At 52.4% G+C, this 24,520-nt stretch overlaps 1 pseudogene; it reads right to left on the bottom strand.

Annotated features, from left to right (window-relative positions):
- The window catches only part of LOC118670595, a 318,393-nt pseudogene that overhangs the window by 117,473 nt on the left and 176,400 nt on the right, over positions 1 to 24,520 (bottom strand).

Raw genomic sequence — 24,520 nt, forward strand, 5'->3', positions numbered from 1 at the left:
AAGGAAGTTGCAGAGTCTAATACCGCCAAGTGCCAAAGCTGGCGCGTAGTAGGTGCTCCATAAAGGCCGTTCTGAATCCATCAGAGGCCAGACCCACATACTACATGATAGATGAGTCTCAGGGGAGATGTCACTTCCAGAATCACCTACAACCACCTACCAGACATCGCCATCTACAACCCCAGGAGGGAAAAATACAGCAGAATTTGGAGAGGTCTGAAATAGCGCCACCATGCATCACGGCCCAAGAGACAAGACTGGGGTGTCCTATTGACGAGAAACAGGCAGGGAAAGTTGAGGAGGAGGGTTCTTGGGAGAAAACAGACTTGGAGGTTTTCTGTGTTTTTTTTTCTATTTAAGGTCTCGCTCACTACGTGGTAAGACTCATTTCTGGTTCATGATCTTAGCAGGAAAACACATTCAGCCTCAACAGTAAGAATGGACCTGACTTGGAAAGTCCTCGCAGGGCGGGTCCTTCTGTCTCTGGTGTACGCACTGCCCCCGGGGAGACGCGGTTGAGCACTTGATTTGAATAATGACACTCTGAGGATCTCCAGGGGAAGCACCCAGGGCAACCTTGACTGGGGATGTTATGACAGCGGCAAATTTAAATCAAGAACATCTGTGAGCCCAGAAGATTCCCTCTGGACGGCCATGCGTTTGTCCAACAAATCCTGATGGCTCGCCCAATGCAGGTGCTCTGTTAGCCACAGATGACACCTCGGGAACAACCCAGACACGGACGAGGCTTGCACTCCATCAGGGAAGCTTTGCAGAGAGATTCAGGCCTGGTGACAAGTGCTGGGTAGAGACACAGTCCCAGGAGCTGCAGGGTGTAACTAGGGGGCCTGGTCACCAGAGGACCGAGTGAGGGCAGGGAGTCCAGGAAGTCCTCCAAGGAGGGGGCCCTGAGGGTGAGAGTTAAAGGATGAAAGGGGGTGCGTGGGTTTCCTGGGGCGGCTAGAGTGAAACGCCACATACTGGGTGGGATAAAACAACAGGAATGATTCGCTCACAGTTCTGGGACCTGCAGGATAAGGTCCTTCCTTGCCTGCTCCAGCCCTGGGTGGGTTGCCTGCCCCCTTGGGCCTCCAGGGGCTGTGGAAGCATCACCCCAGTCTCTGCCTCTGTCTGCCCATGCCTTCTGCCCTGGGTGTCTGTGACCTTCGTGTTGGGACACCGGTCATGGGATTAAAGGCAACCTCGATCCAGGGGGATATCAGGAACCCAATTCTGTCTGCAAAGACCCTACTTCCAAATGAGGTTGCATTCACAGGCAACCGGGGGGTTAGTCCATTCACCGGGGGGTTAGGACTTGAACATGGCTTTTTGGGGGACCCAATTCTACATACTACAGGGAGCCACACAGGGGGGTGAGCAGCCGGCAAAGCCCTAAGCTGGCGATGGAGCTGGCTGGGCAGGAGATAGTGCCTTTGGGGACACCGAGGAGCCCAGGTGATAAGAGGTGGGATGAGAGGAGGGGGAGGGGGTCTTAGCCTTACCTCACGACCTCAGGAACCCAGGAGACAGGGAGGAGCCACAGGGGAACTCACCAGTCTCTCCGGCTCTGAGGAAGGCCCGCCTTCCGGGCTCAGGCTGGAGGGCCTCCATGAGACTGACACTCGAGCAGGGGGTGCAGCCATGGGCATTTTCATAGCCCAATGCGCCTCACCTGCCACCAACCTGCCCCTCTGCAGAACCAGAAGTAAGGCAGAATTTTCTGGCAATGATGTGCTCTCTGCTCTGGAAATCCAGACGCTAAAAGGGTCCGATTTACTCCAGAGCTGCTGCCGGTGGCGGGGGGTGGGGGGTGTTGGGGGGGCTCCTAACAGGCGGTGGGAAGAGAAGACAGTGTCCTCTTTCCCAAAACACACAGCACCTTGGCTACGTGTACAAAATACAGTGTGGTCCCTGAGATAGGTGCATGCTACACACACACACACACACACACACACACACACACACACACACACGCTTTAAATATCTATGCTGCATCTATGTCATACCTATATGTGCTTGAAGTCTTAAAAACATGTTATCATCACCTACGTATAAACAAAGACACACGCACATAGATAACAAAGACCGAACGTTTCCTGTTTGAAATAAGAGTATATTTCCTGTGCCGGCTGTCTTTGGTGGGAGGTCATTCATTCATCCACTCATTCCTTCCACAACGTGTCAGGCCCTGCTGGAGCCTAAGACAAAAACCCCTGCCCTCCTGCAGCTGACTTCCTAGTGGGACAGGGGAGCTAACGGAGCAACGCAAACAACCATGAGGAACTTTAAAAGGTGCCAGAGTCAAGGGAGGGAAACAATGGCAGGAGAGGGGAGCGCCCCAGAGTGTGCGGGAGTCTGAATGGAGCATGCGGTGGGCAGGGGAGGCCTCGCTGAGATGGTGACGGCTGAGCAGAGACCTGGGGAAGGTGAGGGAGTGGGCAGTGAGGAGAGAGAGAGCCCAGCAGGTGCAGAGCCCTGAGGCAGAGCCTGGAGAGTCTGCGAGGTGAGGGACCGGATGGCAGTGTGATGAGGATGAGGGAGACAGAAAAGGACACGGCCATGCCCAGGGTGACAAGGCTGGACCACAGGGCCTCCCTGACATCACAAGGCCTGTGGCTTTCCTCTGAATGGGAGGAGAGGCCTTGGGGGTTTTGAAGCAGATGTTATGCGTTCTGGCTTCCATTTCAAAGGGTCACCCTGGCTGTTGTTTTGAGAGCAGATGACAGAGGGACAAAGGCAGAGGCAAGGAGGCCAGGCTAGGGCTGCTGCAATAATGGCAGTAATAGATGACGGTGGCCCAGACTGTGACAGGGGCAGGGGGTGATGAGAGGAAGTGTTATTCTGGACCTATTTTGTTAACGGGTTGCCATTAACAAAGCTGGAGGAGACCACAAATTGGGAGGTTTGGGGGGAGGTCTGTGGTAATGGTTAGACGCCCAACTGGAGAGGAGGTAAAGGCAGCTGCCTGTACCCGTCCAGACGCCTGAGGAGGGAACATTCCACGTGAAGAAGACACAGACATCCCTAAGGGCACAGGCGCTCTCCAAGGACAGTGTGCAAATAGCAAATAGAAGCGATCTAAGCATTGATGCCTCAAGACAAACACTGTGACTCTACAATTTAGGGTCAGGGATCTCTTACCCTTTGAGACAGCATGGAGGGGCCTGGAGAGTGTTATGCCAGGCAACATAAGCCAGTCCGAGAAAGATAAGTATCACACAATCTCACTCATATGTGGAATCTAATGAACAACAAACTGATGAACAAAATAGATCCAAAATTTTGTCCAGAACAAAAGAGAGACAATGAAGCATGGAACAGACTGACAAATCTCTGAGGGAAGGTGGGGGTGGAGTTGGGGGGTTGGGGGTAGGGGATGGGGAGAAATTAACTGGGGAACTTATATGCATATATACACAACCCACGGACACAGACACTAGTGTGATGAAGGCCTGGGAGGGGTAGGTGCAGGGTGGAGGGGGTCAGTAGGAAAAAGGAGGGACATCTATAATACTTTCAACAATAAAGAAATTAAAGAATAAATAAATAAAATGAAATTTAGGGTCAGGGAGAGGAAAAACAGGCAAAGTGGCCTGAGGCAAGTGGCCAGGCCAGGGGGAGAGGAGGCAATGCAGGTGAGAGGGTCCTGAAAACCAAATGAGGGACATGTTTCAAGGGGGACCTACTACCTGGGTCAAGGGCAGTTCAAGGTCAAGTCAAAACCAACCTCCGAACAACCCCTGGAGAAGGCGCTTACAATTAGAAAATGAGGACGGGGGTCCCCTGACACTCAGGGATGCTCTGTCTTTCCTCTTGCACCAGACACGATCATCTTGGTTATCTTAAATATGAATGTAATTTTCGTTCTTATCTGTCCTTCCCCCTGGATGTCCATTTGCTATGTTTTGGGCACCTGATGCATTGCCTTATTTAGTCTTCACAACAACTCAATGTGGGATCATTGTTGCCATTTTACAGATTGGAAAATTGAGGCTAGGTGAGGCTAACTCTGGTGTCTGAGGTCATTCCGTTCATAACAACGCAAGAGCGGATCAGAAACCTATGCGCTGAGTGCCCCAGACACAGTGGCTCCCTTTTGCTCCCGATCCATCCATACCGTTCGGTTCAGTAAGTTGTACCTGGTGGTCATCCTTTTTTTAATCTTGCCTCTTCTCTCGTGAGATGCCCGCCCCCAGGCCTAGACTTGCTGCAGGACACGTGGCCAATCCCTGACGAATATGCCCGCCAACAACTGGCAGCTGGCTTGAGTTTCTTTTTATAAAGAAATGAAAGTAACACCACCTTACATACGAGAACTGGGGGGGCTTGGGGGAGTCACAGAAAACTCCATTCTGACCGTGCCCGAAAAGTGTGGCGGAATTACAGCGTCAAAGGAGAACTAAATATCTTAGAGAGGGCATCGTGTGAAACCAGCTCCTTGTTTTCAGCTTGTAACTGAGCCCCGCACACCTGCTATGGGGAAAATGAAATCCGCCATCGCCTACGGATAGGGCCACGGGGATTTATGGGAAAAAGCCAGAGAGTGTATGGTTTAGGCGTCGAGGGACTAACGTTTCCCTCACAACTGCTCCATTCCACCGTTGTAGCAGGAAAGCGGCCCTGGACAATATGGAAACAAATGGGCAAAGCTGTGTTCCCATAAAGCTTTATTTACAAAACTGGGCGGTGGGCCAGACCTAGGGTGCTGGCCATAGTTTGCTGATTCCCCGTTTGGAACAGTCCCTGCAAGATGCCCATTTAATGAGGATCAATGGTGGGACAGGCACTCCCCACATTTTCCCTCCTTCCAACAGTATGATGTTGTGTGCGTAGCACAGGCCAGACAACCTCCAACCCCACCAGGTGAGAATGGGGAGTGTAGATGCCCGCCCCCCAGGCCTAAAGCTCAGTAGGCTTTAGGCTGAGCAGAGGGGGGGGAGACCTGCCCAATTCTTGGCCCCCAGCCTCTCACACCCCCCCTTAATCCTGATTCTCACCAACTCACAGCTGTCAATGGGGAAACTGAGACCCAGAGGCCACAAGCCTAGACTGAGGATGCGTCCGGAGTGTTCCTATGACTAGCAATGATAGCACTGGTTAGTAACGATTAGCATCGAGCGCTTGCAATGTGTTTCCACGGGTTATCCTATCTAACCATTTCCTCCTCACAGCCCCAGGAAAAGTTATATATCTTACAGGTAGGTGTGCATATGCAATATTCCATGCTATACCATAAGAACCCTGAAGCGGGGCAGTTGCCTGTACCGAGCACTGAGTACAAGTCCAGGCTGTTAGATGCTCAGCCCTGCCCTTCAACACTGCCATGCCCTCTCTATGCCCCTTAGCAGCTGAGAAGCACCACAGGGGGACAGGGCGGCAGGAGGACAGAGAAAGAGACGAAGGAAAACCAGCTGTCTTGGAGACCCTGGGCTGCTGAGGGAGGGGGAGGGGAAGGGAACCGAGCATGCTGGGTGACGTGGGGATCCACGGCAGGCTTTTCCTCAGCGGGAAAGCGGGCTGAAGGGCAGTGGTTCTCTCAACCACTGCGGCACAGGCTCAGTGGGCTGCCCCGGCGAGCGCTGAACTTGGCTGGGAGTGCAGGGTTGTATAATAACCTCAGCCCTGCTGGGTCACTCCAGAACACCTGGGCAACCTTCGTACCAGAAAAACAAATTCACCAACGCTTGCCAGTCAGACAAGTCAACAGAGAAGTGACTGCACCCCAGGGAGCCCCCGACACCCCTCCCCGGCCTGCCGGGCTAATCATAAGCACGGTGACCCACACGGAGGAGCGCTTCCATGTCAGGCACGTGTGCTTTGAGCTGTATGTGTGCCAACCACCTCAACAGTGTGGCAAGAACAGTCCTAGAGCTGGGGGAGGAATCTTCCCATTTCACAGATGGGTAACTGGAGGGTGAGGAGCTCACCTTGGATCACTGTGCTCTCTAGAGCGGACCTGGATTTGATTCCAGGCAAAGAGATTCCAGGAGCTGTACTCGGGCCTCCATGCTACAGAGGCAGTTGGGCAAGTGGCGATGGAAACACAGATACTGGAATCCGAGCTTAGCTCCTCCACCTCTAGGTGAAGCTGGATGACCTTGGGTCAACTCTGCTGAGTGGCCCTTGTCTCACTGGTACAGTGGGGATTCCCCAGGTCCCAGGGTGGTGATGAGGATGGAGATATAGGAAAAGTGGCTGCAGGAGTTCCCCCATAACTGGTGTCTGGTCTACCACTCGGAGAATACAGCAGGGGTCCTCCCTGAACCTCAGGCTTCTCTTCAGCTCCCACAGAGTCACTCCACTCTCTGCTTAGTAAGCTCCCAACTCCGGTTCCCAACTCTGACAAAGGCTCCGGAACACCCACCCAGGATCACCCAGCCCCGGGCCTTCCTCCCTCCCGTCAGAGTCAGCCTTCAACTTTCCCTCGCCCCACTTCCCCACCCCCCTACCAGTTCATGATGCTCCTTCCGCCCAGGAAGCAACAAGAGAAACAGAAAAGGTGGAAAAGTCAGCCAAGTCGACGTGGCCATTCTCCCGAAGGCTGGTGAGAAAAGAAACAGAAACGACGGGTTCACCCAAGGCAGTCTTCCACGGAGGTGCCGATATCTACTCGAAAGGAAAACCTCCCATTGGGCGGGCGGGCCCTCCTAGGAGGTAACCCATTCCACAGACACAGAGTTGCCTCAGGAAGGCACGTTTCCCTGTCTGCGAAGTGTCTCCTCTACTCTGTGAACTTGCAGGCCTCCTACTCCCAGGGAGAGGGATGGGGTCCATGTAGAATGTCTGCATTCCAACCTCATCGGTTTCCTTTGTGACCCTGTGTTTCATTATATGTGTTTTCAAATCATTATTCTGCAAATGCCTCCAAAGCCTCAGTTTGTTAAAAGAGTCCATGGCACTGTCCCCGCCGCTCCTCCCGCCTAAAAAAAAAGGTTCCAGAGCTCTGGTGCTGGTTTGCCAGTCCCTAAGAGCTCAAAATTTCCTTGCCCTTCATGAAACTACTAGAGGCCCGATGCACAATTTTGTGCCCTGATGGGAGGGCCATCGGAGCAGACTGGCTGGGGGGCCAGTTGGGGCTGGGGCCGGCCAGGGTGAGGGGCCAAGGGCGGTTTGCCAGCCGGCCCTGCGCCCATCAGGGTGGGGGGGCCTGCTGGTGGGGGGTCGGCCGAGGGGAGGGGCCACAGGCATTCTGGTTATTCTGCCATTAGGTCTATTTGCATATTACCCTTTTATTATATAGGATTTCCTGAAGGTCAGGATTCTGATGGGTTGACAGATGGCACCGGGTTGCCTGTGCCTCTCAGCATCCCTGGAAAGTCCTGTTTTACCTGCAAATCTGTGTATCAGGGGGAAAGGGAGAAACAAGGCAAGGAGGGCAATATCCCCATCCATACATGCATACTTTTCCCATTATGACCCCTACCTTCCAGAAGAGATAACCCTGTTCAGTTATCTCTTCTCCCACACTATGTGCAAATTCTGGGAAGGCAGAGGCAAGGATGAGTCTTTTTATTGCAACATCCAGAACAGCGACCAGGATGAGTAAGTCTCTGATAAATGTGTGCTGGCTGCATGAGGGAAAGGAAGTGTTACTGCATATGCGTCTCTCCTCATCTCCACGTGTAAATTTCCCTCCCACAAGCAAAGCCCTGGGCATTTTCTCTTGGCCTCAGATGCCTGTTTGCAGTTCTTGACCTTGTCTTCTTCTTTGGGCCACATAGAGGACAAGCTAGCATCTTGTCTGCCTCCTGGGTCAGGGGCTGGCCATGCCTCCTCACCCACACAGATGTTTCCTCTTTGTCCTTGCTCTGGGCACGCTGCGGAGTGAGGCATCTATACCAAGAAGAGTATTGGACCTTTCAAGGTGGGTATCGATGGGCCACTCCACCCCAAACCCACAGAGCACACGATGTTTTCAGGGGTGCATGCAACATTCCCAAGAGAGACCATAGGCTGAGCAAGAAAAGAAGTCTCAATGCACTTCAAAGGGCTGAAATACATAGGACATCTTCCCTGAGGACAATGGAACCAAATGAGAAGTTAGCAAGAGGAGACGCATAGAAAACCCAGATATTTGAGGAACCCCTCTCAGTGCCTGACACAGACGAGGCCCATGATAACTGTAGTTCCTTCTTCCAACCACTGCCCAGGTGTCTTTCTCCATCACAGTTAGAATCCCGGTGCGGCTGCTAAATGTGAAGGCTGACCAACGCCAGTGGTGGCACCCAACGCCCGGTCTTCAGTGCGCTGGGACAGCTGGTCGACCTTGGAGCCCCTCTGCGCCTCTCACCTTTCACCAGATCCACACTCAGACAGGAAGATTGCTGCCACACCGCCAATGGGGTCACCCCACTCTCCACTCTGAGAGCCCCAACATTCTCGAGGGGCGAGAGCTCAACCTGGGAATGGGCATGGCTCTATTCACTCAGAATGTTTTCTGGCAGATAGAATCCAACTTGTTTTGTTGAAGGAGTTTCACTGACACCCTACTGCCGATGAAAAGGGGGCTCTGTAATAAATCAGATCAGTCCTGTGACAGAAAATAACCTCATCGGTGTTCTGATCACAAATTCCTAACTGGGCAGGTCCTGGTGGGTAGTCACAGCCCAGGCTTACAACGTCTTCCGTATAAGGTTCAACTTTGCCTTAAAGGGGCCCCATCCATTGTTTCTGTGCACTCAGGTTAACACACCTTTCAAATGCCTATTTCTCAGACCCCTCGGCAGGGTTACCACCCTCAAAGGAGCACACATCTTATTACTACCCACCAGGCAACTTCCTTCTCCCACCTTCGCGCAGTCCTCCTGAGGTTCCCTCCTTCATTCCAAATGCATAAAAGAAACTGCCAGACTGTCACTCCCCGGAGCATTTAAGAACTTTCTTCCCGGCAATGTCCTCAGTCCGGCTCAAATGAACTCTTACAAAAATTCCCGTAGGTCTGGACATTTCTTACATCAACACCTTGAGGAGAAAATGAAGGCAGAGCTTCCCTTCGCCTGCCACTGGAGAGGGTCCCCATGAGATGGGCACTAGAGTCAACCAGGAAGAAACCCAACCAGCCAGTCATCCCTGGGAAATGGCAATGGCAGCCATGTGGATTGGAGACGAAGTGCGATCTGAGTCTGACTTAAGAGTTTGCTTGAGCTTTGCAAGGTTGATCACGTGAGCCATGTTTTTGGTTCAGTACATAAAATGGCAACTTTCGGTGCTGGAAACCCACCACCCACGAGAGCCGGAAGGTAGAGGGATGTGTGATTGGCAGAGACCTGCATTGTGTAAACAAGAATGTCTTCTTGAGGCAAAACTGGTTGTAGCGCCATTTTTTCTACAAATCAGGGCAGAGACCACCGACCCAAGAGTGAATGGGAATGAGGACCTTCACTAAAGAACGCCTGAAGAGGTTGGTTAATGACAAAACCGCCTCAGAATTCAACCCACGGGAGGTTTCCACTGGGACCCACTTGAGAGAAGGAAGGGTAAAAATGTAAGGTCAGAGCCCAGTTTTGTCACATTGTGTAGAGTGGATGATGGCTTTGCCTCAGTGTCCCCATCTGTAAGTTGGGGAAGATGGAGAAAGAAGCTACCCGAGGGGGTGGTGGTGAGAACGTGAGATGAGGTAGAAAGATACGTGGCCAGTGCCTGTCACCATCACAAACAGCGTGCACCCTTTCCTACCATCTGAGCGGACACACGTGAGCTGGTGAGAATCCTGGGAAGTGGACCAGAGCGTTATTTCCATGTTGTAGATAGGGTTCATGACAATCCTTGGGAGTAGAGAGTGAAGGTATTTCCATGGGTAGATAAGAAAACTAAGGCCCGGGAAAGGTAAGGAACTTGCCCAGGGACACAAGCCAGAGGTGGGATTCAGACTCAGTCTAACACCAGGGCCTCAGGAAACTTCCCATTGAATAGGAGTGACCAACAGCTATCACTACCACCACCACCACCACCACCACCACCACCACCACCACCAACATCACCACCACCACCACCACCACCATCACCACCACCACCACCATCACCACCACCACCACCACCACCACCACCACCACCACCATCACCAACATCACCATCAACACCATCATCATCACCACCACCACCACCACCACCACCACCACCACCACCGGGAGGGCCAGCCAAGTGCTGCAGGGACAGTTCACTGGAGTCAGGGTGGCCGGGAATGGCCCCGCGGGAACAAGGGTAAAGGTGTGCCCTTTGAGCTGGGCCTGGAAAGATGTTTTGGTTTTCACTAGGAAGAGCCTCTTCAGTGGGAAACTCTCACTGGCAAAGGCAAGGAGCAGCTGAAAGGAATCCCCCACTCAGGTGGCTGGCAGGTCAGTGCGCAGAGGGCCCGGGGCTTGTGGGAGCATCACGTGAACTGGTTTCCATGTCTCTGCAAACGTTCTGATGAGCACAGCACGGTGGGGAAGAGTGCAGCCCGGAGTCTGGTGGACTAAGCTGACATAATGCAGCTGTGTGGCTTTGAGCTAGAAAGTTAACCTCTCTGGTCCTGAGGGGGCTCACCGACCATAGCTGTGCTGACTAAACAGGGCCGTCCTTGCAAAAGCTGAGCCTCAAGCTTGTCCTGACGCTGCCTCGCATTTCTGCTCCACTAGATGTGGCCCGGGTCACCTCTGTCATCCCTGTGCTCACAGACCCCGTCTGCTCATGGGCTGACATCTCCCAAGGAACTATTAGTTTCTGTCCTAAAAAAGAAAAGACCCCCAAAACCACAGAGAAACGGGGCTTGGTCTGCTCCCAGGACTGGAGATGAGTTTCCACTAAACAGAGCTCATGCGCTCACAGTCAGAGCTGGGACCTCACTTCATCTCTCTTGCAAAATACATTTCTGCTAAATAACTGTGACGTGATGTCATCTGAATCCTAACCATTTCCCAGCTGCCCGGGGAAGGCGCTTTCCGCCTGGACCACAAGGCCCTGGTTATTGATCTGCGGGCTTCATCCTGCAAAAGGGGCCAGGGGGTTGGAGACTTTCACACAAAGCAGCCCTTGCTGTGAGCTCATCTCCTGTTTCTCACAAACCCAGGTCTTGGGGGTCTTGTTCTGCACCTGAGCTTAACTCTTTAAATCAAAGATCCTAAGACATATATTCATCTTAGGGTCTTTGTCCCATAGCCAGTGGTATCAGGGGGTTAACTGGAAGCATTTGCTTCTTTCTTAGTGGCACATGAATGAAAGGTGAGCTGTATAATTGATGGCATCTTAGATTGGAGGAAATGCGGTGCATGCCAGAAAGCCTGCGAGGTTTGCAAGCAAACTTGCTTCTGAACTAAACAACCACCACATAAATAAGAAATCTGATGCCCACAGAGTGTTTTAAGCCGCATTTGCTCGTGAGGGCCTTGTATGTAGGAGAAGAGTTAGGGTGGAGTTCCAGTTACTACTGCTGAGCACAAATTACCGTAACACTGGCCGTTGTAAAATAATAATCGCGTGATGTCATTCATGTGTTTTGGGTCAGGAATTTGGAAGGGCTTGGCGGGGTGGTTCCCACTTGGGGTTTCCCATGACCTTGTAGTCAAATGTCGGCTGGGCTGTGGTCATTTGAAAGTGCAAATGTGCTACACTTCCAAGATGGCAGTTTGCATGGCCACTGGCCAGCCTGGCGGCTGGCTGCTGGCTCAGCTGAGACCACGGACCACACCACCTACCCGTGACCTCTTCAGGCAGGCTCAGCACTTGCCCCAAAATGAGCAGCCCAGGAAGCCAGGTGGGAGCCCCATGACCTTTTGTGGCTCTACTTCTTGAAGCAGTAAAAGGACTCAGCAAAGGACACGAACCCCATCTTTCTATGAGAATGTTGAGGAGTAGGGCCACTTGTTTTGTAGCCTTCACTGGTGAGAAGGTGCACTGGTCTGACTGGTGCACAGACACTACACTTGGGATTGCTTGGTGCCCAGGAGCAAAAGGGAGAAAAAGAACCCAATGTGTGATAAGGAGCATTTTCTTTTCTTTTCTTTGTATTTTTGTTGCTTTTTACACAAAGGAAGGGAGAGGGAGAGAGAGAAACATCCATCAGCTGCCTCCTGTAAACCCCCTTACTGGGGATCCAGCCCACAACCCCGGCATGTGCCCTGACCACGACTCGAACTTGGGCAACCTTTCGGCACAGGACGACACTCAACCACACCAGTCAGGGCAGGAGCATTTTTAAGCGGATGCGGGATCGATCATCCGGTCACTAGCATGATCACTTTCAAAGTACTCACTGGTCCGGTGCTTTCTGGGAAGTGGATCTGGGGCAAACGTATCAGGTTCACAGGAGACCTCAGGCTGTAACTACTGTAACATTTACCAAGCACGGTGATTTTAGAAGGTTCTGGATTCTACGAAAACTCTAATGAACAAGGCAGTGCCTCTTTCCTCAGAGAGCTGATCTTCTGATGGGGAAGGCAAAAAGTTATCTGCAATGATATTGGCAAGTCCTCGGGACCAAGGATAATGACAGAAAATGAGGAGTGGGGGGATGTGTGTCACAGGGGGTGGTCAGAGAAGGCTTCTCGGGAGTTGACATCTGAGCGAAGATCTAAGATAAGTGAGGAAACGAGGCCAGCAGGGATGCAGGGGAAAGAGTGTTCCACATAAGGGTCACATTCCGTGCGAAGGCCCTGAGGCCAGCCTGGGCAGGTATGCTTGGCCTAAAGCGAGAAGGCCAGTACAGGGAATGAGGTGGGGGGCAGGGGCGGGGGGGGGGCCTTGGATTTTATTCTAAGTGAAACAGGACTCCACTGAAGGGTTTTGTTGTGTGTTTTTTAATCAGGTGAGTCCAATGGCTGTTTTATTTTTAATTTTTTTATAATATGTTTTTATTGATTTCAGAGAGGAAGGGAGAGGGAGAGATGGAAACATCAATAAAGAGAGAAAATCATTGACCACTGCCTCCTGCACGCCCCCTACTGGGGATCGAGCCCGCAACCCAGGCCTCTGCCCTTGACCAGAATGGAACCTGGGACCCTTTGTTCCGCAGGCCGACACTCCATCTGCTGAGCCAAATGAGCCAGGGCTCCAAGGACTATTTTATTATTAGTCATTGTTGTTAATCTCTTACCATTCCCTACTTATAAATCAAACTTTATCATAGGCATGTATAGGAAAACACCTAGTACCATAGGGCTTGGGACTACCCACAGTTTCAGACAACGATTTGGTTGATGGTTGTACAGCGTTCCCCTGGCTGCTGAGAGAGAAAGGAGGGGAGGGGAGGCACCGGAAGGCCAGGTAGAGGCAGTGACCCAGGCAGAAGGTGGAGGTGGCTTGGTCTGGACTGTCGTTGGTGAAGAGGATAAGAAGTAGGGGGATGGGCATCTCATTTGAAGGAAGATTCCAGAAGATGTGCTAATGGCCCTATCTACCAGTCAATCCTTTAACCTGGCAAACAAGACACACTTCCCTCAAATGCTTAATTGCTGCCCAAATTCAAATCTGCTCTCTCCAGAGGGTGTCCATGTGGGTGGTAGAAAGTGAGAGAGACCTGGGTCAAACCAGCTCCTGCACACACTGGCCAGGGGTCTTGTCCCTTGTGGCATAAAAGGGCCTGCAATGCAGGCATTGCCCCCTCCTCTCCCCCCTTACGTCCCCCACACACATCCCCACCTACCGACAAGAAAGATGTGAGGAGATTCTAAAGAATAAGCCACTGGCTGGAAAGACCCTTTCAGAAAGAGTTCAAAAAAGTCTAGAGCCTTCTGCCAGGGCCGTCGGGGGAGACCCACCCCCATTTGCATGGGCCAGTTGGGTATTTTGGTCATTCACTGCATGACAGGACTTGGTAGTCACAGCTCCTCCTTCCTTTACAAGTCACTGTTCTCTCAGGAGCCTTTCCTGTCAAAAAGAAACCACCAGTGTTACTGCTTTGAGGCAGGCGTTAGGGGGAGTTTCATGCTCCATGAGTCTCAGCAGTGACAGGGTCAAGGTTCTCTTAGGTGGCACACGTGGCTGATGACCAGATCCAGGAGCAAGCCCACGCCTGTAATAGTGACCACTTTTAACGTGTGTGTGTTTGTGTGTTTTACAAACATGTACACAGCCATTTGCTATGTGTCAGACACTGTTCCAATCATGTAATAAAATGCCTTATCCTTTAACGCTCATAACCCTCACATGCAGTGAGTATGATGATTATCCTTCATTCAATACCCAATGTGCATTCATTGAGCACTTCACACATGTGGACAGTGAGCCACAGAGAAGCCAAGGGACTCCTCCGGGTCAAACAGCTGATTGGTGACAGAGCCGAGATTAGCACCCAGAAACCCTGGCTTTGGAATTGGGCTCTTGGCCACCATATTAAGCCGCTCGACACGGTGCTTCGGTGGAAATCTGTACAACTACTGCAAATGCCTTCAGCTGCAAATAAAAAGCAACCCCACTGAGGGTGGCATAAGCAAGTAGGAATCGTGTCCGTAACACAAAGTCTGGAGGCATCTTCTGCCTGGGGCTGGTGGGAGGGCTTGCCAATGCCACCACACGGCCAGGCTTTCCTATCTTTTAGGAACCTTTCCACCAGGTTAGTCCATTGCCTATTGCCCCATGATTGCAAGGTGGCTGCTGTAGTTCCAGGTATCATACCAGAGATCCAGGCAGGAAAAGGTAACATGAGCTTCCCCTAACAGGGGCTCTGTCTTTTTATCTGGAAAGAGAATGCCTCCCCTAACACAATCAGAAAACCTATCTGCCAACACATGGCCGCCATGACCATATCTGGTTTAAACCAGTCTTGATTCATCTCATGCGGCTGGGGTTGGGGCCTGTCTTCCCTGAGGCCTCCTCCTTACCACCCAGAACTATCAAGGCACCACAAAGTAGAGAGGCAACGGCTACTGAGGAGACAATAGACAGCATGCGCCATGGTGAGTGTTACTACCCCCATTTTACGGATGGGCACACTGCAGCTAAGAGTCACAAGGCCAAGATCTCAAGGCTGGCAAAATGGTAGCCCCAGCCTGGCCAGTGTAGCTTAGTGGTTGAGCATCAACCTATGAATCAGGAGGTCATGATTCAATTCCTGGTCAGGGCACATGCCCAGGTTGCAGGCTCAATCCCCAGGGACAGGGGTGCAGGAGGCAGCTGATCAATGATTCTCTTTCATCATTGATGTTTTTTTTTCTCTCTCTCTCTCCCTTTCTCTCTGAAATCAATAAAAAAAAATATTTAAAAAACAAAACCAACGATAGCTGCAGAATACTATCCCAGGTCCCTGCAATTCTAAATCTCAAAATTCTAACTGAATAGACATCCAAATGACTTAACAACAATAGCTATAGAGCTTCAGGCAAGTGACTCAAGCTCCCTAAGCCTCAATCTTCTTATCTCTAACTTGTGGCTAGTCATGGTACCTAACCAGCGGGTGGCCGGGAGGGGAAATGAAATAATCCAGCAGACCCGAACAACACGTGTGAACTGCACGATCCACTTACACACGGATATTTTTCAATCAACAAGCATAGCCTGCAAAGGCATTGTCTCATCCTTATGATTTTGTTAATGACATTTCTTTAAGAACTCCCAATCTGGTGTCTCCAGAACCGTCTCTGTCCCAACTGTGACACTGTGACAGCGCTAAATGTCTAAAAAGGCTGGAATAACAGGCATAGACTGGAACCCCTTCAGCCGCCCTGGGCATGTGGTCACCCGCAGTCCCCCTCCACAGCAGGCTCCGAGGGCAGGGACCGCCCCCACGAACCACAACCTGACATCTGCCACACGCACCCCACACCCACACGCACCCCACACCCACACGACTTTACTCAAGGGACCAGGGAACTTATGTCTGACTCCCACTCTCACCAGCCCCACAGCATCCAGCATTTCTGATTAGGTATCTGTGAACCACAGGCTGGGCAGACTCAGCCTTAGTGTCCAGGTGGTGAATAGAACGGGTATTGATCACTTGGAGAAGCACCAAATACTAGTATAGGAAGCAACAACAGGGCCTGCTTGGCATTCATCTGCAGCAGCGCAAACCAGGCTGGCAAGTATTTTATTGAAATGGGGTTGGGGAGGGAGCAGTAGCTACTAAAAAACTTGCAGTGAGTGAAGGTTAGCAAGTGGAAATGACTGATGCCCTTAAAAGAAAAAAAAAGGCAAATTGAAGCGAATGATCTCTCCCTCCGCCGTGCTGTCTTTGTGTGGTATTTTGGACAGTGTGAGACATATCCATGGCAGGCTTTCGGAAGCTCAGTTACAGAGCCGATAAACTTGTTTTCCATGTGAGAGTGGGGAAGGGGAAGGAAGGTCACCTGGGGAGTCTCACTTGATCTCCTGGAGGCCCGGCAGGGCAGGAAGGGGAAGCTGGGAGAGGTGAAGTCACCTGCCCCAGGAGTTGGCCCGGGAGGAGCATCATAGACCACCCTCATTCCTGTAACAGAGCCCTGCTCAAGCCGGGAACGCGTAGCCCTGGGGGTGTTCAGGAACAGCAGCAGCACAAAACCCCCAGAGACCTTGCGGGGCTACAACTCCCACGCAGCTCTCACACTCCTTGACCTCGACCTTTCACCTGCAGAACCACCAGACCAACATGTAATACCGAGTCCAGGGGCCCAGCGCTCTCGCCCCACGTGGGAAGGCCTCCCGGGGACCACGAGGGAAACCCACAGGCACCCTGTGAATCAGAACCTGCGACCCTTGTGGCCCTGCATCTCCAATCAGGGGAATACAGAGCCACCCAGCCTTGGGGCTCGGGGTGGGGAGCTCTGCCTATGAATCATGGCAGCCAGAACATTCATTGGGCCTCCCTGGGAACCCACTGAAGGGTCGGGTGTATGTTCCCTGCGGGGAGGGCAGTTTCTCGTGGGAAACAAGCCCCTGTTGTGGGTTCTGGTGGCCTCTTAGAGGCCTCATCAGGTCACAAGATGATCCTGCTGCAGGTGACAAGGCTCAGAAATGCCCGATGAAACGCTCACCGGTGAGTGTGGTTTTTAAGTTTTCTCTTAGTGAATACTCACTTAGGGAACTGGGAACCCTAATACTACTGGATGCAACCCAGAGATGGTTGGTGCTGTGGCTGAGAACACAGCACTGGCACTGGATAAACCTGGAAGGACATCTCAGGTGTCCTACTCTGGCCCCGGCCCCATAATCCTATATAATACAAGCCTAATATGCAAATAGACCAAATGGCGGAATGACTGGTCGCTATTATGTGCACTGACCACCAGGGGGCAGATGTTCAACACAGGAGCTGCCCCCAGCCAAGGTGGGTGCCAGCGGGGGCCTCCCGATTGCCCAGTGGCGGGGGCGGAGCCAGTGAGTGGGCGGCACCAGGCAGGCCAAGACTGGTGCCAGCAGGGTCTCCCCCCGCCCCATCACCCTGCCAGTCACCCCCCAGATCACCGGCCAGGCCTAGGGACCTTACCTGTGCATGAATTCCGTGCACCAGGCCTCTAGTAGGCTAATAAGACATCTTAGAAAAACAACCACCTGCAAATAAACAGGTCCTGGGTAATTTCCCAGGAATCTCAATACTCTGACTGCAGCTAGAGTTCACAAAGGACTCCCCTCGTGCAAAGGGCAGTTTTCAGTCCCCCCAGATTTCATCCCCACAAACAGAGGGCGATGGTTTTGTTGCTTTTCCAGAGCCCCGATTCCGGCTGTTTGCGTCAGTACAGACCGTTTACTGGGTGAGGCTAGGAAGGGCCTCCCCCAACATTGCTGCTTGGATTGGGATTTCTAAAAATAACTCCCGAGAGGCCTGCAGCGTGAGGGGAAGACACACGGCCGACAGCCGCCCACAGCTCTGGGGAGGAAGACAGCGAGCCTTGGATGAGAATCACCGAAGGGCCTGAAATTGAGCGCAACTGTCTCCTCGTAGCCATGGCTTCGTAATTAGCCATCCGAACGGAATCCTTTCAAAACCAAAGCAGTTCAACGAGGAAGTTCCATTGAAAATAAAATTTCCAGGCCAGCCATGCTGTCAAAACCACAGGAACTGAAGATAGCTCAGCCGTGACCCAGTCACTGAGGAAAGGTGTTACGTGCTAAGGGAGAAGGGGTGCGAAGGGACGCGTGGGGAACGTGGCCATGTTCACCTGAAATAAAAAAGACCGTGTTCCCGCACCTCACTGGATGGCCAGGAGGATGAAACAGGACACTGTGCATCGACAGAGTCAGAACATGCGCGGCCCAGCAGTGCAGGAAGGAGATGCATCCTACCTGCTCAGGGTGGGGACCAGGATATCAGCATCCCCGGGCGCTCATGGTGTGTCCCACCTGCTCAGGGTGGGGACAGGGCATCAGCATCCCCTGGGAGCTCATAATTCGTGCAGAGTCTCAGTGCCACTCAGATTAAGTGACCGAGAATCTGCCTTTACTAGGGGCTCCTGGAGATTGATGCGTGGCTCAATTTAAGGAACTATAGCCTCAGCCATCTCTCAGGTGTGTGATTCTGCACCCGGTGACCCAGGTCAAGAGAAATGACCTAAAAGCTGCCCTTGGGTAGAGGCGGGGTTCCCAGAGGGCCACCTACGGTGGGGAGGTTTCTGGAGACCTCCTGGACTCCGTCCAGACTTCCTGCTTCCTGCCTGCAGAGGGAGGTCAAGGCAGAACCCAGCACCTCCTGAAAGGAAGGTTCTCCACAGCTGGGCTGGACTACTCCTGGGTCCACAGCCAAGTAATCAGAGAGGTCCCCATGTCATCGCACATGCCTGGGAACCGGTCCTGTGGGCAGACAGGACAAGGCAACAGCTGGTAAGAAGCAACTGGGAACGGAGGCCGGGTAACTGGTGAGAAATGGGAAAGCATGACTGGCCACCTCTCTTCTCTGGTTATGGCCTAAATCATGGAGCTTAAATGCTATAAAACACAACGACCTCATGCACTACGAAAGGAGACATATACACATGCGGTTTTCTTGGGCACGCACAGCCCATCTCTAGAATGATGGACACGGTGCTTCTAACACTGGCTTGTCCTGGAAGGAAGACCTGTGGGTGTCTGGGGGCTGGAGATGGAGGGAGACACTTCACTTTCACTGGGGATCTTTCTGGGTCTTTTGAGTTTTCAACAGTGTGAATGTTTTCCCTGGGGGGAGGGAAGGAGGGAGGGAGGGAGGGAGGGAGGGAGGGAGGGAGGGAGGGAGGGAGGAGGGGAGGGAGGGAGAACGGGAAGGGAGGGGAGGGGAGGGGAGGGAGGGAGGGAGGGAGGGAAAGAGGAAAGACAAGAAAAGAAGGAAGAAAAGGGATAGAAGGACATTTAAATTTTAAAAATAAAAGATAGCTGTGTCACTTCTTAAGCAGGGCTACATTTAAAAGTCCTTCCAGAAGCCTGGCTGGTGTGGCTTGGTAGTTGAGCACCAAACCATGAACCAAGAGGTCACTGGTTTAATCGACGATCAGGGTACCTGCCAGGGTTTCGGGCTCCATCCCCACCGCAAGGTGTACAGGAGCAGCCGGCTGATGTTTCTCTCTCTCTCTCTCTCCCTCTAAAATCAATTAAAAAATATATTTTTCAAAATTAAAAAATAAAACTATAAAAGTCCTCCCAGGAAATTCAGGGCATGAGCATCACCATTTTTGCTTTAACCACCTAGCCTGCGAGCCTTCGTTCAGACTGAGCACCTGGCCGCTCACACCCACGTATGTATTACACTGCTCAGGTGGCCAAATTCCACAAGGAACGTCCCATGTAGCCGAGAGCTACCTGGTCTATTTGCCCCCAAACCAAGAGCCTGGATACGCATCCCACTCTCCGAAAGTCTCAGCAACCCCTGACTCCAGCCCATTTCCCTTAGTTGGGCTGCAAAACCCTCTTCCAGAAGGTTCTGAAGCCCTGGTTTGCAGAGCCTTCCAGTGAGTACATGGCTTTGGGGGACACAACACTTGTAGGCTGTGTAACTGCTTGTAACTTCGGGTTGAGATAAAGAAATAGGAAGTCACATAGAAAACCCCAGTTCCGGAATCAGCCGCACTGGCCACGTGCCCTTGAGAAAGCCCTCCCTGGTCCTTCCTGGTGGGAAATAGGGTAGAAATCCAATTTAAAGACCAGGAGGCTGAGGCCCCACAAAGTCTGGTGGGGGAACCAGGAATCAAAGGCCGGGCCTTTGCTGTCCCAGGGCACACCCTTCCCACCATGGCCCTGTGTCCCTAGCCACCTTCCAGAATGATCCACACACACCTACCAGGTGCTGGAAGCCTTGCGCTGTGTCCTTAGGGTGGGGGCTAGTTCTTTATAAAGAGTGTCACTAGGTCTTCAATGGGAAAGCGGGAGTGGATGGGGAGATCAACCAAAGAACTTATGTGCACATATGCATAACCCATGGACACAGACAATAGGGTAGTGGAGGCCTGGGACTAGGGGGCGGGGGGTGGGGCCTAGAAGGGGTCAATGGGAGAAAAAAAGGGGACATATGTAATATTTTCAACAGTAAAGACATTTTTTAAAAAGAAAAATAAATAAATAAAACCATTCGATAACTTAGAAAGAAAGAAAATCTATTCTACAGAGGAGTAGCGACTCTGCTTGCTTGGGCCACGCATCGACTGGCGATGTGCAGGGGGGAAGAGGCCCTGCGACTCCCAGCTGCCTGATGTTTGGTACGTTGATCTCTCTGAGCCTCTGATTTCTTCATTGTAAAGTTATTTTTTTTGTGTGTATATATTTTTTATTTATTTCAGAGAGGAAGGGAGAGGGATAGAAACCTCAAGGATGAGAGAGAATGACTGATCGGTGGCCTCCCGCACGTCCCCCACTGGGGATCAAGCCTGCAACCCTGGCACATGCCCTGACCGGGAATCGAACCGGGGACCTCTCGTTCGTGGGTCGACAGTCAACCACTGAGCCACACTGGCCGGGCTCCTCACTTTTAAAAAATGGCAAAAACAACAGGTAACATTTATCAGGCGTGAACGACGTGTGCACTCTAAGCCAGTGTTACCCTCAGCAGTTATTGTGTATTAACGCATCAAGTGTTTGCATCACGCTGGTATTTATTATTCTCCACAAACAAACGAGAGAGCTGAGGCGCACAGCAAGGTGCAGTAACTTGCCCAAGGCCACCCAGCCAATACATTTCCGAACAGGGATTCTATGGGAGGTCTGACTGGAGCCGGTGCTTTAACCAAAACACAGAAAGGGCCTGACAGGGCAGATATGTGATGAGATCATAGGAAAAAGGTGCTTACCGGGCCACCTGACAGAGTAACTGCTCAGTAAATTGTAACTACTGGGTACCACTGAGAACTTACTAGTCATTTCTTTGGTGAGGCAGAAGCACAAGGGTTACACAGCAGGCGCGAGGCTGAGGGGAAGCGGCTGCCTGCTGTGGTCCTGTTCCCGGACAGGTGTTCTTCCCACCTGTCCTCAGCCGGCATTCTGCCTGGGACCCCCGGCGTGGGCCGGAGGTGGGCGCTCGGCCACCTGAATCTCTGTCCTGACCTCTCCCCGGGGAGCCCAGAAGGAAACTGACGCTGGGGCAGCTGGCGTGGGAACAGGTCTGACGTCCGGCTGACAAGAATGGCAAATTCCAGAATGAGTTGGGCAGATCTGGGCCCAAGGTCACGGTCGCGTGCTGGTCGACTCAATCAGAAACTCTGCATGTGGTTAATCACAGACGTGAAAGGGGGCAGTCCCTTGAACGAAAGAGGCAAGATGTATTCACAAAATTGCAAAATGAGAGATCTGGTGTGAAAGACTACAGCTGAGTAGGTGCTCAGCCCCTGGATCTTCATCCTGACTCAGACACGCCCAGTTCTGCTGGGGTCCTGGGCAGGCAGGCAGCCATGCGATCAGATCCGTTCTCTCTGTTGGGGACTGCCTTCGGGAGGACCCCCAGTCCCATCTGGCTAATAAGACACAGGGAAAGTGGCCCTAGCCAGTTTGGCTCAGTGGACAGATCGTCTGCCTGCGGACCAAAGGGTCCCGGGTTCAATTCTAGTCAAGGGCACATACCTAGGTTGCAGGCTCCTCCCTGGCCCCAGCCCTGGTCCGGGCACATGCAGGAGGCAACCAATCGATGTGTTTCTCTCACATCGATGTTTCTCTCTGTCTTTCCCTCTCTTTTCCACTCTCCCTAAAAATCAATGGAAAAATATCCTCAGGTGAGGATTGACAACAACAAAAAAAGAAAACTAAAAGACGTAAGGGAAGTCTACCTACCGGGGGTTTCTGGGGAAACAGTCTTCCTTAATAGAAGACAGAGTTGCATTAAGTAAGGCGTCCCCTCTCCCCTTCCCTCTACCCTCCTGCTCAAGATGTTGTTATGACACGTTGACGTGCAGTGAGCAGTGCCCTGATGCGCCTGAGCTTACAAACGCATCCTTCCTGCCCCTCTGACAGCGCCAGGTGCCGGGAGGACGTGGGGAAACCGGAACACGGAGCACGCGGTGGCCCGGCAAGCGGCACAGTCATTCTGGAAAACGATCGGGCAGCCCTTGTGAACGCACGATGACTCATCCACCTCAGCTAGTTTCTCTGACTCTCCCACAGTCCATGCGACTACAGGTGTGCACTGCCTGTCACAGGCCATGGCTGGGCTCATCAGCAGGGCCAAGACCAGCCAGTGGCAGGACCTACGGCAAGGGGAGGGGAGAGGCAGCCCCGTATGAGCTAGGTGTACACAGAGCAACCAGGTGGGATCTACAAAGATGGAACAGCCGGCCCTCTGTATCCACAGGCACCGAATCGGTGGATTCAACCATCCATGGGTCGACAGTATTGGGGGGCGGGGGGAGTTATGTTATTGCTGACGTGTACTGTGTAGTTAGACCTATGATGGTCATGGCGGGACTGAACATGTACACTCTTTCTTTACTTGAGACGTTTCCTTGAATAATGCAGTATAACAACTTTACACAGTATTTACATTGTATTAGGAATTAGAAATAATCTAAAGATGCTTTAAAGGACATGGCAGGATGCGGGTAGGTTATATCCAAGTACTGTACCCCTTTCCATAGGGGACTTGAGCATCTGTGGATCAGGGGATCCCCGGGGGATCCCGGAACCAGTCTTCTGCAGACACCAAAGGAGGGCTGTGCTGAGTAAAAAGACAAAACTGAGAGAGAAACTAGAGAGAGATCTGTAGCCGAATCCCATCTGTCCAAATTCAAAACAGATGCCCAATCAGAGCAACACAGGAGGAAGCGTACACACGGGGCCTACAGCAAACCCACCAGGGCGATGCCTACCGGGAGCAAAGGGGACGGGCATGGGGCAGCCAGAAAAAGAAGGAGCGGGATCCTAGCAGACCAACAATAACGTGCCTTCCATGGAGGAGGCTTGCACAACACAGCGCAACAGAAAAAACTCAACCAGACGCGGAGGCAGAAAACCCAGGGGTAAATGTGCCCGTGATTCTTTCTGGCTGCGGGTCCTTTGGGGAATAATCTGACAGAGCCTCAGTTTCCCCACAGTGGGAAGCAGATATGAAGAGCAACCCTAAGGTGTCCTGTGAGCGTCCATGCAGATTTATGCCGAGAGCCTGAGTTTGGGACTCAGCAGAGGCTTTGTGAATGGCAACTAAGGACTCAGCTTTCCCATCTGTAAAATGGGGATTATTACATGACAATGGTCCCTTTGGGACCATTACAATGGGCTTTAAATGAGACGGGATAGGAGAAGGACAAAAGGCCCGGTGGCGGCACTGTGTCATAGACTTGGAGAAAGAGGGCACGTCCTTCAGGGAGCCGTGCGTGTACCAGGCGCTGTGCTGGGGGCTCAGCAGCTTGTCTCAGTGGGTGAGGCACAGGGAGCTATCATACTGGGGAACAGCGTCCGTCCCCCCCCAACCAGAGCACCTGTCGTGACCTGCGCACAGCCTGAGGGAGCAGTGGGGATGTCAGGCTGCCCCTATGGGGTGCCCCTCTTGGGGACACAGGGGTCCCTACAAATCCACATATACGTTTTTCTTTTCTTCTGTTGCAATAAGCCATTTTTTATAACTGGATAAGGCAGGTTACCAAAAAGGTAAGAGATGAAGACAGAAGAGAAAAAGCAGCTGTCCTACTCCTCGGACCCCCAAGTAGGCACCCACATCTTCATTTTTCCAACAAAGAGCACAGCTCTCTTCCGCACTTTCCGGAATCCCCGGCAGGACACAACACTGGGACTGGGACATCACAAACTGCCACTGCTCTCCTGAAGGCGGCTAACTCCTCTCCATCGTGGGAAAGACTCGGGGGCGCAGAAGCATCGGGTGCCCCTGGGTGGCACTTTGTTCGGGATGCGCCCCTATATGCGCCCAGCTTCAAAATAGCCCTCCCTGCACACACCTCTCCCCCCAGCCCCGCCTTCTCATTCCTCCTGGAGGGTTACAAGGCCAAAGGGACGCCTTGATGGCTCCTGATAAGTAGTCTTTCCAAAAGACCAATTCCCGCAGCCACTGGCCATGGCGCCGGGGCCAGGCTCCCGCCACATTCTGAGAACGAAGGGACTGGACGAGGAGGGCGGGAGAGGTCCAGGGGACTCTGCTCTGGCTCTCCCCTTCCACTCCCCGGCCCGGACCACCCACCCAACCGATTCTTCACGGACGGACTGCTCAGGTGCCTGTGATCACCAAGACTGCAGC

Source organism: Myotis myotis, unplaced genomic scaffold (genome assembly GCF_014108235.1).
Source record: "Myotis myotis isolate mMyoMyo1 unplaced genomic scaffold, mMyoMyo1.p scaffold_m19_p_16, whole genome shotgun sequence".
Lineage (NCBI taxonomy): Eukaryota > Metazoa > Chordata > Mammalia > Chiroptera > Vespertilionidae > Myotis > Myotis myotis.